The sequence below is a fragment of the Mauremys reevesii genome, linkage group 4 (assembly GCF_016161935.1).
Source record: "Mauremys reevesii isolate NIE-2019 linkage group 4, ASM1616193v1, whole genome shotgun sequence".
Classification (NCBI taxonomy): Eukaryota; Metazoa; Chordata; order Testudines; family Geoemydidae; genus Mauremys; species Mauremys reevesii.
Genome location: NC_052626.1, coordinates 45,478,411 through 45,492,860, shown reverse-complemented (window position 1 = coordinate 45,492,860; position 14,450 = coordinate 45,478,411). Strand labels below are relative to the sequence as shown.

The 14,450-nt window shown below is 47.4% G+C and overlaps 1 long non-coding RNA gene across 1 annotated transcript in view; it reads left to right on the top strand.

The window, feature by feature from the left end:
- Positions 1 to 14,450, top strand: part of LOC120402981 — a 44,259-nt gene that overhangs the window by 25,365 nt on the left and 4,444 nt on the right. The gene's annotated exons all lie outside the window — the stretch shown is intronic.

The following is a 14,450-nucleotide window of genomic DNA, read 5'->3' as shown; positions in this document are numbered from 1 at the left end:
AAACTTGTCTAGATGACAAGACAAATCGGAGTACTCAAAGGGACTGTCTTTGACTCCATGTTAGGCTGTTCTAGTGCCTGAGGAGTTCACACTTGATACATGGTTGGTGAAATCTAAGGGTACGTCTATACTACCCGTCGGATCTGCGGGTAGTATTCGATGTATTGGGGATCGATTTATCGCGTCTCATCTGGACACGATAAATTGATCCGCTAATCGACGCCCGTACTCCACCTCAGCAGGAGGAGTAAGTGCAGTCGATGGGGGCGCTGTGGCAGTCGACTCGCCACCGTGAGGATGGCCAGGTAAGTCGAACTAAGATACCTCGACTTCAGCTACGCAAATAGCGTAGCTGAAGTTGCGTATCTTAGTTCGAATCCCCCCGCTAGTGTAGCCCAGGCCTAAGTGTAGAACGCACAGCCAATTTGGGGTTTGTGCCCTGCCTCTTAACGGTCTGCCCTGAGGTTGGTACTCCTGCTCTTGAGCCACCATAGGACAGCTTGACAGAAGGCTGTTTGTATGTTATAAAATAAGGTATAAAGACCCTGTTCTTTGGTTGTAGCCATAGTATAAGTCAAGAAAGGAGGTGAAAAGGTAGCTTTCAAGCCACTTTGTGTTCCCTACAATCCTGGGCTGGCTGTGTATTGAACTGGTCCCCAGGTATAAATTAAAGCAGCCTCAAGGGTGCTGTAATTTACACCTGCTATCGCCAAAAGGCTGTTTTGGGAGCCACTGATTGTGGGGACGGACACCCTTTACCCCCAACTCCCTGTGCTGGCTGCAGGGTTGTGGAGTGGATAAGAAAGGTTGCACTGGCTTTATGAAACTGTAAGTGAACCTCTTGTTGCCAGTTAAGCCAGCATTAGGACCATTTCCCATTACGCAAAGCAGCTACATAGGTCATATCCTCTCCCTGATTATGAATGGTGTCTTTCTTGTTCATAAAAACTATGCACCATCTTGCCCATGGACAGGATTGCCCATTTCTACATGAAAAATCATAGAAGACGGCTCTGGAAGAAGAAGACTCTTCAAGGATCTCCTGTTGTAGTTCTCTACCATCATTCTGTTGGTGGGTGCAGGGTTTGATCCCTGTGGAATGAAACACAAGATCAGCTCCCAATTGTGGCACATCCCTAAGAGACAGGGGCCATCCACATAGAGGCCTAATACCTCTTCAAGCACTACAGCACCCATCCCCACATCTCATGGTGGATGGGGGACAATCTGTATTCCTACCAGCCCTCTCTTTCCCCTTGCATGGACCCTAATTTCACAGATGGGTCTCCACAGGGTCCAGAGGACATGGATACAGCTGGTTCCCTACCCATGCCAGGCAGGAAAGAGAGATGTGTGTGTGGCATGCTCTGTGTGTGGTTTTTAGGGATAGTTTGTCAATGGAGACTGCCTCTGGTCTTCTGTCAGAAAGCTCATGAAAAAATGTTGACTGCAACTGTATTCCCTAGTTTAAAAATTACTGCCTCTGGCAAACGAAATCCAAACCCCCTCTTTACCATCCACATTTATACAGTTCAATATAAATACCCACAGCCACATATTCTGGAGCTGGTTGTGACAACATAGTTATAACTATGGGTACGTCTACACTATGGGATTATTCCGAATTTACATAAACCGGTTTAGCAAAACAGATTATATAAAATCGATTGCGCGCGGCCACACTAAACACATTAAATCGGTGGTGTGCGTCCACGGTCCGAGGCTAGCGTCGATTTCTGGAGCATTGCACTGTGGGTAGCTATCCCGTAGCTATCCCATAGTTCCCGCAGCCTCCCCCGCCCGTTGGAATTTCCGGGTTGAGATCCCAGTGCCTGATGGGGCAAAAATCATTGTCGCGGGTGGTTCTGGGTACAGCCTCACCCCTTCCTCCCTGAAAGCAGCAGACAACCGTTTTGTGCCTTTTTTCCTTGGTGAACTGTGCAGACACCATAGCACAGCAAGCATGGACCCTGCTCAGCTCAATACCGCAATCGTGGATGTTTTAAACACCTCGCGCACTCTCGTGCAGTATATGGTGAACCAGGACCTTCAAACCGAGGCGAGGAGAAGGCAGATACGGCAGCGCGGCGATGACAGTGATGAGGACGTAGACACAGAATTCTCTCAAACCGCGGGCCCCTGTGCTTTGGAGATCCTGATGGTAATGGGGCAGATTCTATCCATTGAACGCCGATTTTGGGCCCGGGAAACAAGCACTGACTGGTGGGACCGCATTGTGTTGCAGGTGTGGGACGATTTCCAGTGGCTGCGAAACTTTCGCATGCGTAAGGGCACTTTCATGGAACTTTGTGACTTGCTTGCCCCTGCCCTGAAACGCCATAATACCAAGATGAGAGCAGCCCTCACAGTAGAGAAGCGAGTGGCGATAGCCCTGTGGAAGCTTGCAACGCCAGACAGCTACCGGTCAGTCGGGAATCAATTTGGAGTTGGAAAATCTACTGTGGGGGCTGCTGTGATGCAAGTAGCCAAAGCAATCACTAAGCTGCTGCTACGAAAGGTTGTGACTCTGGGAAACATGCAGGCCAGAGTGGATGGCTTGGCCGCACTGGGATTCCCTAACTGTGGGGGGGGGGCGATAGATGGAACCCATATCCCTATCTTGGCACCGGAGCGCCAGGGCACCCAGTACGTAAACTGGAAGGGGTACTTTTCAATGGTGCTGCAAGCACTGGTGGATCACAAGGGACGTTTCACAAACATCCACGTGGGATGGCCAGGGAGGGTTCATGACGCTCGCGTATTCAGAAGCACTACTCTGTTTAAACGGCTGCAGCAAGGGAATTACTTCCCAGACCAGAAAATAACAGTTGGGGATGTTGAAATGCCTGTCGTTATCCTGGGGGACCCAGCCTACCCCTTGATGCCATGGCTCATGAAGCCATACACAGGCAGCCTGGACAGTGGTCAGGATCTGTTCAATTACAGGCTGAGCAAGTGCAGAATGGTGGTGGAATGTGCATTTGGCCGTTTAAGGCCCGCTGGCGCACATTACTGACTCGCTCAGACCTCAGCCAAACCAATGTCCCCTATGTTATTGCTGCTTGCTGTATTCTCCACAATCTCTGTGAGAGTAAGGGGGAGACCTTTATGGCGGGGTGGGAGGCTGAGGCAAATCACCTGGCCACTGATTACGCGCAGCCAGACACCAGGGAGATTAGAAGAGCACACCAGGAAGCGGTGCGCATCAGAGAAGCTTTGAAAACGAGCTTCATCAATGGCCAGGGTACAGTGTGACTGCTGTGTTTGTTGATGAACACCCAACCCCCTTGATTGACTCATTCCCTGTAAGCAACTCACCCTCCCCCTTCGAGTACAGCTTACTTATGCAAATAAAGTCACTCTCGTTTAAAAATCATGAATTCTTTATTAATTCATTATAAAAAGAGGGAGAGAAGTAAGGGTGTGGTTTGGGAGGAGGATAGGAAGGATGGAGAAGGCCATTAAAAAAATTTCACATTAACGACAGCCTTCTGGTTGGGCTGTCCACGGGGGTGGAGTGGGCGGGTGCACGGAGCCTCCCCCCATGCGTTCTTACACGTCTGGGTGAGGAGGATGTGGAACATGGTGAGGGTTGAGGGTGGTTATACAGGGGCTGCAGCGGCACTCTGTGATCCTGCTGCCGTTCCTGAGGCTCCACCAGACGCCGGAGCGTGTCAGTTTGATCACGCAGCAGCCCCAGAGTTGCATCCCGCCACCGCTGATCTTCCTGCCGCCACCTCTGATTTTCCTGCCGGTCTTCCTGCCGCCACCTCTCATCTCAGGTGTCTCTCCTGTCCTCACGTTCACTGGCATCTTTCCTGTAATTTGATACCACGTCCTTCTACTCATTCAGATGAGCTCTTTCATTGCGTGTAACTTCCATAATATCCGAGAACATTTCATCTCTCGTCTTCTTTTTCCTCCGCCTTATCTGTGCTAGCCTTTGGGATGGAGGAGGGATGCTTGAAAAATTTGCAGCTGCATGAGGGAGAGAAATATTTAAAAAGATACATTTTACAGAACAATGGTTATACTCTTTCACAGTGAACAGCACTATTCACCTTACATAGCACATGTGATTTCCCTACAAGGTCGCATTTTTCATCTTAATAGTGAGTGCCTGCAGCTCTGGAGTTACAGATCTCACAGACACAGGTCCAGGCATCAGAATTCAGCTTGCATGCGGCCATGGTAAGCCACTGTCTTTCGGCTTCTGCAGTGATTTACCCCTCCCCCCAATGCATGGCTAATACCACGCTAGCTCCCTGCTAATCAACACCCTTCCCACCCCCCCACCCACTGTGTGGCTGGTAGCTTGGGGAAGCCCCGCTGACCAAACACAAAAAAGATCATCGGCATTTCAGTCCTCCCCTCCCCCCGCTTGGCTACGTGGAGGAAAGGATTTTTTTTTTAAGCTGCTGCAGTCCACGAACTCAGTAGGAAAATGGCCATCCCCCTTACTTAAATTCCTGATTTTTAACCAGGTTATCCTGAACGATATCACTTTGCTGAGGATAACACAGCGAGATAAAGAACGGATGCTTCTTGAATGCCAGCAATCACCGGGACCATACGCTGCTATGCTTTGCCATGCAATGATACCTGATTACTTGCTACATGCATGGCATGGTAAAGTGTCCTACCATGGTGGGCGGAACAAGGCTGCCTTGCCCAGAAACCTTCTGCAAAGGCTTCTGGAGTACAGGAGCGCTTCATTGAGATGTCCCTGGAGGATTTCCTCTCAATCCCCGGACATGTTAACAAACTTTTCTAAGTAGGGTGACCAGACAGCAAATGTGAAAAATCGGGACAGGGAGTGGGGGGTAATAGGAGCCTATATAAGAAAAAGACCCAAAAATCAGGACTGTCCCTATAAAATTGGGACATCTGGTCACCCTATTTTCTAAGTAACTATACTGTCTGCGAATGCATCCCAAGTCCTCAGGGCAAATCAATCATTAAAAAACGCTTGCTTAAAAAACAATGTTTGCTATTTACAAAGGTACACTCACCAGAGGTCCCTTCCATGGCATCATTGTCTGGGATAGTTGCTTGGGAGGGCTGGGAGGAGGGTAATTCAGTCAGGGTGATAAAAAGCTCCTGGCTGCTGGGGCTCATGGAGTGCTGTGTGCTCTCTGCTAGGTCGTCCTCCTCTTCTTCATCTTCATCTTCCCCGTCTGCATAATCCTCAGACATGGCAGAGATTACAACCCCCACCTCGGAATCCACGGTCAGGGGTGGGGTACTTGTGGCGCAGCCCCCTAAAATTGCATGCAGCTCAGCATAGAAGCGGCATGTTTTTCGACCTGCCCCGGACCTTCCGTTTGCTTCTTTGGTTTTCTGGTAGGCTTGTCTGAGCTCCTTAACTTTCACTCTGCACTGCACTGAGTCCCTGCTGTGGCCTTTATCTGTCATAGCCTTAGAAATTCTTTCAAATAGTTTTTCATTTCGTCTTTTGGAACGCAGTTCTGTTAGCACTGAATCCTCTCCCCATATAGCGATCAGATCCAGTACCTCCCATGCAGTCCATGCTGGGGCTCTTTTTCGATTCTCAGGAGACTGCATTGTTACCTGTGCAGATGAGCTGTGCGTGGTCACCTGTGCTGATGAGCTCTCCACGCTGGGGAAGCAGGAAATGAATTTCAAAAGTTCGCGGGGCTTTTCCTGTCTATCTGGCCAGTGCATCCGAGTTCAGAATGCTGTCCAGAGCGGTCAGTGGTGCACTGTGGGATACCGCCCGGAGGCCAATACCGTCGATTTGCGGCCACACTAACCCTATTCCGAGATGTTAATCCCGATATTAGCGCTACTCCTCTCGTCGGGGAGGAGTAGAGAAACCGATTTAAAGAGCCATTAAAATCGATATAAGGTGCCTCCTAGTGTGGACGGGTGTGGCGTTAAATCGGTTTTACGCTCCTAAAACCGATTTAAACACCTAGTGTAGACCAGGCCTCTGTTACAGTTTTTAATTTGACAGGAATTTTAAACATTGGTTTTGTAAATATCACATAAAAATGTCAAAACCTAAAACACAGAATGTAAACAGTGAGCACTATACTCTGAGGGACATGTCTAGATAATTTATATGGAGAAATAATAGATTAATCCAGCCTTTCCAAGTTGTAACCACCACCAGAATATTAGCAAATATATTCCAAGCAGCCTTTTGAAAGTCATTTATCACCATTCTTTAGTATCTAGAGCTTTAGCTAGGAAATATAGATCAAACTATAATAAAAAACCTAATTTACAAAATTTAATTTTATATTGCAAAGAGCATGAAAGGACACACCTGAAAACATTTAAGGAATCATGGCAGCAAATGGCCTATATCTTCTATATAGGAAAGAAAAAGCATGACATTATTAATAAGAGAAAGAAGCTTAGGAAAAGAGAACTACAGAACAATAGGGGGCCCAGGAAGCAGTAAGTGCTTGAAAATCAGACCTTGAGAAAAAGAACCACCGTTGCTTTAGGAGAAGCCCTGAGCAAACTTAGCTCAAACTTAGATATGCTTGACCCAAAGTTCAGCACCAGCTTTATTCAAACCATGCACTGTAAATGGAGTGTCTTTGCTGTGTTATGAAACACATAAACAAGTAGCTACATCAGTGATTAGAAAAATAAAGATGTACTTTATTACTAAAACAAACACAACACAGAGGGCGGTCGTGTGGGGAACTATCCAGGAAATTCATGGGACACAGACAGGAGTCGTCGTTGTCCTTAGAGAATATGGTGAGTTTTAAGGAAGACACCCACAATAATTACTTTACCTGGGGCTTTCCTTCATCAGCTATGCTCAAAGGAACATTGTGGGTCATAAAAGGGCTATCTGTAAAATATGTCACCTTGCTGACAAAACCTTTATGCCAAAGTATTCATGGCTTTGCATTTGTAATCACTCATACTGGTGAGGGTTAGTAATATTGTGCAGTGTACACGTGTGGGACACCCCTGCGGCACCTCCTGTTGGTCGCTTCTGGGAATTAGCGCATCCTGCTTTGGAGCACCCTCTGCAGGCTGGTGTCCCGCTGCTACTTGGCCCCCGTGTCCCTCCCTGGACTCCAGTGCCCCATTATCTGGGGTGCTGCCCCCTGGCAGTAACCCCTCACTCTCAGGGTTTCCCCTCCCCAGGGAACCCCTCACCTCAGTCATAGGCTACTGCCAGTCACCAACTAGCCCCCACTCCCTGGGGCAGACTGCAGTATAAACCACTCATCAAAGGCAAGGAGGGTTTGGGCCTGCCACCGCCTTCTGCCCTTGGGCTGTCCCCTGCAACCCCAATGCCTATTCGGTCTTATACTAGGCCTGCAGCCTGGGGAGTTTCCAGGCCAAAACTCTCCAGCTCCTCTGGCCTTCCCCCAGCCCTGCTCCACCTCAGGTCTGCTCTCCAGCAGCCAGACCCCTCCCTCTCAAAGGCTGGAGCAGGGGTTGGCAACCTTTCAGAAGTGGTGTGCCGAGTCTTCATTTATTCACTGTAATTGAAGGTTTCGCGTGCCAGTAATACATTAAGTTTTTAGAAGGTCTCTTTCTAAAAGTCTATAATATATAACTAAACTATTGTTGTATGTAAAGTAAATAAGGTTTTTAAAATGTTTAAGAAGCTTCATTTAAAATTAAATTAAAATGCAGAGTTCCCCGGACCGGTGGCCAGGACCCAGGCAGTGTGAAAGCCACTGAAAATCAGCTTGTGTGCCACCTTCAGCACGCGTGCCATAGGTTGCCTACCCCTGGGCTAGAGAGAGACTGTGTGCTCCTGGTCCACTGTCCTCTTATAAGGGCCAGCTGGGTCTGTTTGGGGCGTGGCCACAGCTGCGGCTGTTTCCCCAATCAGCCCAGCTTTCCCCCCTGCCCCAGCCCTCTCTAGGGCTGTCTTAAGCCCTTCCAGGAAGGAGTGGGTGACCACCCTGCTACAGCAGTTTCTACAGTTAGATCTAATTTTGGTTCTTCTTCAAATATGTGTCAGAATACAGCCCCTGAAGGTGCCCATGTGCCTCATGAGCACCAGATAGGAGTCTTTTGAATAGCTGTGTCTGTCAGGGCATGGACGCGCCCTGTGCCTCCTTGTGCTCCCATGCGAGGGCATAAAGGGCAGAGTGGTCAGAGTCTTCCCTTTTACTGCCTGTGGAAATGAAACAGAACCTGGACTGTGTCTAACCTGCTACTCTCTTGAGAGCTTCAGAACTGCTTGTTCACAAAAATGTGCAAAGAACTTCATCTTCTCCACTTCCTTGAATTGGACACTTTCAAAACAAACAAACAAACAAAAACTATCTGGCAATGTACAGGTGGCAAGGTGCATCATGCCAACTGCCACAACATGGCAGGCTCTAAACTGGTCCAAAATTCGCTTGTCCTATGTTGGCTTTAACCCCTTCTTGGAAAGATGTGGTCAATACCTGTTCTGCTTGGGGAAAAGCCACATCCCAGACAGGTGGTTGGTGTTTTGGTCTTTTTCCTGGAGGACTTTCAAGAGCAAGTCCATGCAGGTCACTTTTAACTAGAAGAAGCAGTAACTGCCAGACTGAACTCAAAGAAATCACCATCGGCCAGTGCACCCTCCAGCAGACACTGTGTTCTGGGATCTGGTGAGAAGAGGGCATTGAAGAAGGCACCTCAACATTGGCACAGGTTGTCTCTGCCAATGACTTGGGCACCAATGGTCTCGGTCTTGGACAACCTCAGAGCCTACATATATTGAAGGGTAACACTGAGAGGCAGGGCTGGATGGAGCATAAGTACAGCTCCAAACATGATGTAGAGTCATGCTGAGAGGAGGACTAAATGCCACTCCTCCAAAGAAAAAGCCATCAACTTCTTTACTGCTCCCATGTCTGGAGATGCAAACTGGACCACTGGCAGGGTTTGTTGGAAAGAAGTCCCAATACTGGCACCAGCATGGCACCAATGGCTGAGCTCACCGAGAGCGTGAGATATATCCTACTGGAGACATTGGCATCCTGTCTGTAGACATGCTCTGCAGGGAAGCAGTGGTTGGCACGGGCGCCCCTTGCATACAGACCACACCATTCTATGGCCCCCCTGTTTGAGAAAGTATACTCTTCACCACAGCTGCTGCTGGTTTGCACCAGCACTGAGTAGGGCTCCTTCTCCCCTGCCTTTGGAGAGTGACCCCAGGGATGGCTCCAGAGGTCTCCCATTTTCAGGCCCCACCTCAAGAGAGATGTGAGTGGCACTGGGCTGGCCATCCCAGCTAGGTCTGCCAACCTCAGCTAGGCCTGTACCTTTACAACATACCACCTTATCTGTATTGGCCAAACCAGGGACCATTGTCACATATGCCCTGGAGCAGAACCCCTCCCTTACATCATGGAAGAGGAGGAAAACACACCCTCTAAGCATCGTAACCAGGCCCCCCATGCCAGAGTCAGACATCAGCTTAAGAGCAGGTGATAATGGAGGGGCAGTCTCAAACTCTGTTCTCACCTGAAGAGTTATTGTTGTGATGGGATAGTGACACTAGCAGTTGATGACTTCTGGGTGTTCCAGAACCTCCTGTCCTGGTTCATAGACTTGCTGAACATTGAAACCACAGTGATCCAGGAAAAGTCCCACAAGCTCTTTGAAATACTGAACTTCACAACCCTGGCCAGGATTGCTCTCCACATCAATGAAGACATACTTGAGCTGGTGGAGGGACTTTGGCAGACCCAGGCCACTCTTCCCTCCACATCTAAATGAATGGAAAAAAGGTACAAGGTGCCTTCAAGGGGCTTTGAACATTTTATGCCCATCCAAATCCAAGGTCTCTGATGTCTGTAGCACAAGAGAAGACCAGCTCCACAAACATTATCCTGAAGGAAAAAGCCACTAAGAAACAGGACCTCTTTGGGCGCAAGGTGCATTCCTCCACATTGTTGCAGTTTCCTATTGCATACTATCATATCCTATTAACAAAATATAGGAAAGAATCACTTCCTTCCTGTCCAAAATTCCACAGGAGAATGGGAAGGAATGGAAAGATATTACATAAGAAGGTCAGATGGTGGCCAGAACAGTGTTAGAAGCAGCTGAGGATGTGTCCACTATGTCCACAAGGTTGATGGCCCTGGACATCACCATGTGAAGGACATTAGGGCTGTTAGCATCAGTCATTCCAGCAGAGGTGCAGTCCACCATAGAGGATCTACCATTTAAGGGGATGGAACTCTTTAGCAGCATAATGGATGAAGCACTCCATTTACTTAAAGACTCATGGGCATGCTGTGATCCTTAGGGAACTACACCCTGTCTCCCTATCAAAAGCTATATAAAAAATACCAACCCCAGAAAGGGCAGAGGACACCATCTTACTTCCAGGCTTGACAGCCTGGAGATGTCCATCCTCTACCTCCTGCATCACACACCCAGCATCCTCTCTGAGGCAACAGGATTGGCGGAGTGCATGAGCCACACTGGAACCAATCTGGGCCTGCTATTGCATTTGGGAGCCATCTTTCCCCTTTCCACTGGGCCTGGTCTACTGTCATAGCTGAGCTGTGGGTGTTGAACATCGTTGATCCACACCTCCTCTCATGGTGTTGCTGGCCCCATATGGGCAGATAAGAGGGCGGGGCAGCACCTGGGAGCTATAAAGGATCAGAGGAGGAGAGACGTGGTGAGGAGGTGTCTCAGTGAGTCAGAGCCAGATTAGTTCAGTCAGGAAGGACAGGTGAGAGTTGCCAGAGGGCTGGAGGAGTTCTGAAAGGAAGCAGAAGGTGATTCCTGGGGGAAGACTGAAGGCAGGAGAGCAGCAAGAGGGGTTTTCTGGCTGGTGTCCCCAAGCCAGAGAGCCAGGGCTGGAAGACTGGAGAGAGCTGAAAGCAGGAGGAGCAGAGGAACAGCTGTGGGAGTTGCCTGCTTGTTCTAAGCTGGAGGGAGCTGAAATCAGAAGAGCAGCAGAAGACCTTACATACTGACATCTCCAGGGCCAAAGAGCTGGCATGAGAGGGCCAAGGGGAGACAGGGATGCTCCCTGGCAAGGATGCTCCCAACAGAGAGGCTGTGGCGGTTCCTGCAGGGAAGAGCAGGGTTGCCCTCCAATTGGAAGGGCTGGAGTGGCTGTCCTGGTACATGGACTGGAGACGACTGCCAGAGAGTCTGGGCATGGTTGAAAGCACCGATGTGTGGTATGTGAAGCATCAGGCAATGAAATTTCATGGGTTTTAATCATCACTTGCACTGCAGTGAGAAATGGATTATGTATTTGGGAATTTGGTTATGGACTATCTGGACTGTACTATTGTCATAAACCAGCCCCAAGGAGGGGTAGTATTGAGACTAGAAAGCCTAAAGTGAAGTTAATAATCACCTGAGAGGGGAAAATGAGGCAGGGGGACCTGTCATGCCATAGGTTGCCACAAAATGGTGCTCCAGGTAAGGCTGCCCTATGACACTAACCCCATTCATTTCCACTCCTTTCCCCCTATCTTCCTTCCCTATCCTTCATCAAGGATTCTTCTTATGAGAACCTGTTACAAAAAAAGTAGCCTTGTAGCTTTGTCTAGGAGTCATATATTATACCTTTATTATGTACAGCTTCCTTCCTATTATTTAATCAACATATAGGAATTAAAAAGAAATGGAAGACATGAATCAAATGCCATTGCATCAACAGAGAGACTAATATATATTGCCACAAATGTCATACATTCATGGTTTGTCTGGTACTGAAAAGAGGCCTGAAACCACAGACAATACAGAGGAAGCCATAGAAAACTTTGAAAAGAGAAAATAAGCTTAAATAAGCTACAGACTGCAAAACCACAAGAATAAGAAAACATCACTTCTTGACACTGGATTCCAATCTGAATAAAAACAGAGTTCAAGGCTTGCTACAAAGGATCAAAGAGATCAGATGACTAACTAGCAGGAATAAAAATGAGGATTAGAAGTGGCAGATGAGAACCTGAACAGGAAAGCAAACTGAAACTTTCTGCAACTGAAGAGGCTCAGAGCAAAGGATCAAACCATCATGGAAAAGGAAAGCTTCAGGCAAAATGAAGATGAAGTAATGCTTGCAAAATTTCAGATCATACTAAAGGAGGCTGGAAGTCTAAAACAGTATCTAGAATATCTTGCTTCAGCCATTTGGCTCCCCTATGGGAATTAAGTTGTTTTTCAGTACCAGTGCTGAAATTTAGAACATGAACTATGAAATGTTATGTTTTCTGGAAAACTAAATTCTAGTCTGATTTAAATTGTGAATGTACTGGAAACAATCCCATTTACTGTGGTGATACATCACCTCGTAGACTTATGCTCTGCTAAGCTAAATGGAAACTGGGCAGGAAGAGTTAAGTGGTTCTAATGTACTGCTTTGTGAAGAGCCTATATTTTCTCCTCCCTGTATACATGCCTTGTTTCACAGTGGCTGGCATCTGGGCAGTGTGGGTGAATACAACTAGATCTGTTAATTAAATTCCTCATTAACAGACTGGTGTTGGCAACGCACATGAAGCTCACCCTTCACCAGAGGAGCTCCTAATATAAGCACTGCAGCATCCAAATATATAAAGTGTAATGGAGACGCTCCCCTGTTTCAGGTGTCATTACCAACCACAAATGGCCCAGGAGCATCAAATTGTTTGCATAGCTGGTCTGAACTGTGAGGTTTCTCCACCTTTGAGCCCTCCTTCCGTCTATAATACATAGTCATCACTTTCTCCCAATTGTTGGTTAAAGGTTGCTATATGGTGGCTTGGGAAACTTCTCTCTGATCTGTGATGATCTTTTTGGATATGCTGGCCTCTCCCTGTATCTTTTGGAGAGCAGGGTGGCTGCTTCCTCATTTTGAAAAGAGGCTCCACTGCTCTCTGAGCCTTTCCAGGATCTCCTAGAGAGCTTCTACTGCTGGCACTGGCATCAGAGATACCCAGAAGTTTGTGCTGTCACTATAGGAAACCAAAGATATAGCTCAGATCTCCCAGCACTGTAGCTGAAAATCCTTGGAGTTTACATACCGCAGAAGGCCTTGTGTCATTGCTATCTCTAGCCTCAGTACCAGTTTAGATACCTGCTGCTTCTGGTATCTAATACTTGCAGGACTGTGGTCCATGCTGCCTGCTATCCTCAAACCCTCCCAATGATTGGAGAGCAGAAGCACAATAGACAGCACCTTTGTAGCAACAACATGAAGAAATTACTATTTGATATCTCCTAAGGGTTCAGGGAAGTTTCTGCCCCCTCTGCAAGACTATGAGCCAGATTCTGGTCCCTGCTGTAGCTGCTTTTCAACAGTCTATTGGTGTAGGGGGATACCTCCTACTCCCACTACTCCCACAGGTGGATTTTGGCTGGGAGGAGGGGTGGGCTCAAAGCACTTTTTCGTTCTGGTGATCTTCAGATGTTGGAACAGCTCTGTGGAGACTACTTCAGATGAGTGCAATTTAGAGCTTCCCTGATCCTCCTCTAATTTCACTTGGGACTGAAGTGGCTCCCAGTGTGCCCCAAGATGGTGGTGAGGGGAGGGATTGTAAGAATGGCATAAAGTTACCTTTATCCTTTAGGTTATCCCGGAGGTCTGGCCCTGAGAACAGCTCAGCTAGACCCAAGAATTGAGAACTATAAGTGGAGCCAGGATTGGTTGCAGGACACCACACTGTCCTCCTGCAAAAAAGATTTCTGAGGAGGAACACTTGGAAAGTGTGAACAGGAGGGATGGAAGAAGGGAGGGTAACAGAGAAAATTACTGCAGAAAATGTCAATTTTTTTTTAATAAAAGAACAGTCACTAGAAAATTGAAAAAATTTGATTCAGAGATGCTGCGAGGGTATCTCATGGGAACTGTAGTTCAGCTGCCTTGTTTTCCCACTGTCGTCTATGAGCCAGGTTCATCAGCTGGCCTACATCCCCATAATGCACTACAGCCAGGGACACCCATGATTCACCACGGTGTTTCAGCAAGAGGGGAGACCATGATACAGGATGGGAGATGTAGTTTGGCGAGGAAGTGTGGCATTTAGAATTTCCTCATCTGTAAAATGGGGAAAATGACATTGACTTTCTCTGTAAAGTGCTGAGAGACCTATGGATGAAAAGCACTATCTAAAAGCTAGGTGCTATTATTATTATGACTATTATTATTTATTTTATTATAGAGATTAATGGGGGCAGAAGGCACCTAACCTGCAATTCTCATGGGGCACTGTGGCAGCATTTCTGAAAACAAAATTTCAATTTTCAGCTAAATGTTTTCAGCCCAAAGTTTCTGGTTTTGCTTCTGAAAATTCAGTTTTTTTGTGGAAAATATTGATGAAATTTTGTGTTTGTTTTGACCTAAATTTTCCATGGGAGGAAGAAAAACCAAACCAAAAACCAAACCAAAATATTTTCCAACCAGCTTGAGTTTTGTGTTCCTAGCCTCTAAAAATCCTATACTTTTCCACACTGAAGGCGGTCTTCATCCCCATAGGTTTATACAGCATTCAGATGTTTTATTATTGATG